Source organism: Hibiscus syriacus, unplaced genomic scaffold, assembly GCF_006381635.1.
Source record: "Hibiscus syriacus cultivar Baekdansim isolate YM2019G1 unplaced genomic scaffold, ASM638163v2 tig00002840_pilon, whole genome shotgun sequence".
Classification (NCBI taxonomy): domain Eukaryota; kingdom Viridiplantae; phylum Streptophyta; class Magnoliopsida; order Malvales; family Malvaceae; genus Hibiscus; species Hibiscus syriacus.
The window spans coordinates 517,955-522,637 of record NW_024061947.1 but is presented as its reverse complement, the minus strand read 5'-3'; positions in this window follow the sequence as shown (position 1 = coordinate 522,637).

Below are 4,683 nucleotides of genomic sequence, written 5' to 3'. Positions count from 1 at the left end.
CATAAAGGAGTCTCGTTTGTGTGGAGTGTGAGAAGGAGTAGAGTAGTTTTGAGCAAAGTAGTTTTGACTCAAGTTGAGTCTGAGAAGAACTTTACCGTGTTTAGCGATACCTCACTAAATGGCCTAAGATGCGTGTTAATACAAGAGGGAAAGGTATTGGCTTACAAGTCTCACCAGTTTAAACCTCATTAGCATAATTACCCCACCCATAATTTAGAGCTTACAACCATAGTCTTCACGTTTAAGATTTGGAGACATTATCTGTTTGGGGAGAAGTGTTGCATCTTTACTTATCATTAAAGCTTAAAGTATTAGCTTACCTAGAAAGAGTTAAACTTGAGGCAACACAGATGGGTTGAGTTATTAAAGAACTATGAATGTGTTATTAATTAACACCTGGAGAAAGAAAACGTGGTAGCTAATGCATTGATTCAAAAGATGATGTCAGAACTGAGAGCTTTGTTATCACGTTTATCTAGTGATGGAGAATTATTAGTAGATCTCCGAGTACAACCTGAGTTAGTGAACGAAGTCAAAAGATTGCAAAGTTTAAGCATTCATTGAAGGGCTCGCATGGAGCAAGTCTACCGAGGTGAGGCCCTAGGTTTTGAGTTGCTTAGTGGTGACGTGTTGTTCTTTAAGGGTCATTTATGTGTACCCGATATAGACCAGTTGTGTAATAAGATTCTTCACAAGGCCTATTATATTCCACTTTCAGTTCACCCTGATAGTAACAAGATGTATCAAGAGCTTCGACCATTGTACTTTTGGTCAGGTATGAAGAGAGAAGTGTTTGAGTTTATTGCAAAATGTCCAGTGTGCCAACAAGTTAACGTGAATACCAGGTTCCCTCAGGGTTGCTCTAGCCGATTTAGATACAACAGTGGAAGTGGGACAGAGTAACTATGGATTTCGTGATCTAGTTACTGATGACAAGACGCAAGCATGGCGTAGCTTGGGTGATAATAGATCGGTTGACCAAGTTCTCTAACTTCTTACCGGTTAGGATGGACTTCACCTTGGAGAGGTTATTGCAACTCTACATCTGCGAGATAGTAAGATTGTATGGAGTCCCGACTTTGATAATTTCAGACAGAGACCCTAGGTTTACTTATCAGATTTAGAAAGCTCTTCATGATTTCCTGGGCACCAAACTCTATTTTAGCACTTCGTTTCATCCTCAGACAGACGGTCAGTCAGAGCGTATTATTCAAGTTCTTAAGGACATGCTTAGGTGTGTCGTTATTGATCTTGAGGGTAGCTGGGAGGATCACCTATCTTTAGTGGAGTTCGCGTATAATAATAGTTATCAGTGGAACATCCGGATGGCTCCATACGAAGCTCTGTATGGGCACAAGTGTAGAACTTCTCTTTGCTGGACTGAGCTTAGTGAAGTGAAAATAATGGGACAAGATTTGATCAGAGAAACCAAAGAGAATGTTAGGACAATTTAGAGTAGACTGAGGGAGGTATTGGATAGGCAGAGTTCGTTGTAGATTTGAAGCGCAAGGAAATTGAGTTTATTGTGGGCGACAAGGTATTCTTTAAAGTGTCTCCGTGGAAGAAGGTACTTCGGTTTGGTCGTAAAGGGAATGTGACCCCTTGTTTAATCGGTCCTTATGAGGTGATTGAGAGAATCGAACCAATAGCCTACCATTTATCCTTATCCCCAGAGTTGGAGTACATTAATAATGTGTGTCATAACCATTTTTTGAAAAACAATTAAGTATTATTTAAAAAAAATAGTTATGACTTTAATTTGAAAAATTAATGATTTTGAATTAATTTGAATTAAATTGAATAGAAGTCGCCATCGATCTTTGAGTTAGGTAGGCAGAATACTTAAAAGTGTTTTTTTAAAACAATTATAAGAAAAATTGTTTTTTAAGACAAAAGTTGGTATGCAGTTACCAAAAATCGGATTTTGACGGGTCTGTGAGTCGGTTATGTGTGGGGAAGGATTAGCACCCCCACAACGCCCAAAATTTGTACTTAAATCACTTACACATTGTTGTAAATGGTGGAAAATATAAATAAAAAATAAAGTTAAATTATGATTTATTTATTAAAATTTGATTAACTTACTTCAAATTAATTATTTAAAAGAAAATCCTTTTACTCGATAAGAAATATTAAAATTCGCAATCCTCCGTCGGAAAAGTTATCTCAACCATTTCTCATTCGTAAAACAATATTCTATCTTCGAATAATGCATATCGAAATAAAAATAAATATTGACATTTGCATAAAAATAAAATAAATTAATAAAAACGCATTGAATCATTCACATAAAAATATTTGATTAATAAAATAAAATAATTTTTTTCAAGTCCCATTTCTTTCGAACGTCGTATCAAATTTTACCACTTCGATCAAGTGATACTTTCCACGCCTGTTCTACAAATACATGTTCTTGAAATATTTAATCGATAGATAACAAAAAAACCGAAAAATAAATACAATTTGAAATATACGAAATAAATATTCACAATACACGTAGCTAATAAAGTTTATTTAAAATAAAACATATATAGCCGTAATATACAAAATACATATACATGTCAGATTTGAAAAAAATTAAACTATTACAATTCAAAATACAAATAATAAAAACAATAAATAATCATATTTGATTTAAAGGACCAAAATAGCAAAAATAGAAATTTAAAGGACTAAAATAGTAAGAACAGAAATTTAAAGGTCTAAAATAACAAAAACAAAAATTTAAAGGACTGAAATAACAAAAATAAAAATTTAAAGGACTTAAACAGTAATCACAAGCCCATACAATAAATATTAAATAATACAAGGACTAGAAATAAAAATAACCCAAAAATAATATAAAGGACTGAAATAAAATAAATAGAAACATAAGGGACCAAATAATGATTAATACTAAATACAACAATATTAAACAGTGACCAAAATGAAACATGCATAAATCATAAGAACAAATTAAAAAATAAATAAACATATCATGATATACAATATGGTGACTTAAATATAAACATTGAAAAATAAATGCTCGAAACAAAATAAAGTGCTATTTCATTCAAAGATCAAAGAACAAGATTACAAAGATACGGGGTCCTAAACGGTGATTTACCACAAGTATAAAAACACGCTGAAGGTCCCTCTATATTCAACGTCGTTTAGGATATATTTAACGACCCAAACAGAAAATCAGAGAGAGATAACTCTCTCAACTTCCCTTATCGGGGAAGAAGCAGCCGCCCTCCGACGACGACATTCGCGGTGGCGCCTGCGGCGGCGCACAGCTGTCGGAGGAAGCCAAAAGGCTCTAAAATGATCTTCTCACCTCCCTAAGCCCCGATCTAAAGTCCCCTATCCCAAAACCCGAATAGAAAACCCTAGATCTAGGATAATAACTTTCGAAATCACTGAAAATAGTTTGTCCTTTCGGCTTCCTGGTACACTCTAAACCACGGTATGAACCCTCTTTATCTCTATTTTCTTTTATTGGCTCTTAGATTTATCTATGTGTGTGTGGGTTCTTTTTTCTTTCGGGTTGCTCTTGTTTTTCGAGGGTTTTTTCTGTTTTTATCTCCGAATAAGTCTCCCTGAAAACTCCTTCACAAAATGCTACCCCCTTATCTCCTGGTTTTTTCCTTCTTTTTATTTGTCTCTGTGATTGTTGGATGGCTTTCTGTTCGATGAGATAAGATATCCTTATCCTATCTTCTTTGATTTACAGGGTGAGATTTGCTCCAGATTACTTTTGTACTTGCCTATTTTTTATTGAGTTTTTCTCTGATTTTTTTGCTAACCGATTTGGTGTTTGATGGAAGTATGTTACTGTGGATGATGGGAACGGTTTGGGAAATGCTCGGCAGCGACTCTGAATGTCAACGATAGCGGCTCACGCGGCTCAGGAGTATGGCGATGAGGTGCACGCACCGACTAGGAGCATTAAAGTCAAGTAGCAACAGTTGATGATATTTTAAGGTTAAGTAACCTTAATCCTTGGCTGCTTATAGACCGTTGGATCTTGATTAGATCCAACGGTAGAAGATGGACTGTTGAAAGAGATAGGGTGTAAACCCTAATTTGTTGGGCTTTAAGTGGGGTCAGTTGAACGAGGTTGGGTCTAGTTCTGGGATTGCTGGGATGGTTCGGGTTTGGCTTGGTGCTGGGTCATCAGGGTCTTGGCTCCAACTGGGTTGGGTTTGATTTGTAATTGGGCTTGGATTTAGGCCTACAAAAAATATGTAATTAATTAATAATAATAATAATAAATAATATTTTTTAGACCCGGACAAAAATGGTTGTCTACAATTTGTTCCATGTATTTATACTCAGAAGATATCATTCCGACTCATCGCATGTCCTATCCTTAGAGCAAGTCGAGTTGAGTCCTGATATGACCTACGAAGGGGAATCGATCTGAATCCTAGCCAAGGAGGAAAAAGAGTTGAGTAACAAGAAAATTCCTTTAGTAAAGGTGCATTGGAGAAATCACGGAGTCGAGGAAGCTACATGAGAAGCCAAGGAAGACATGCAACTCTAGTATCCACATTTCTTTTATCTATGTAAAATTTTGAGGACGAAATTTCTTATTAGGATGAGAGAGTTGTAACGCCCCGAATCCTGAGTTAGTAGTTTGGGTCAATCCTAGACCCATATTTAGAGACGAAAATACTTGTTAAAAATAGTTGGACTAAG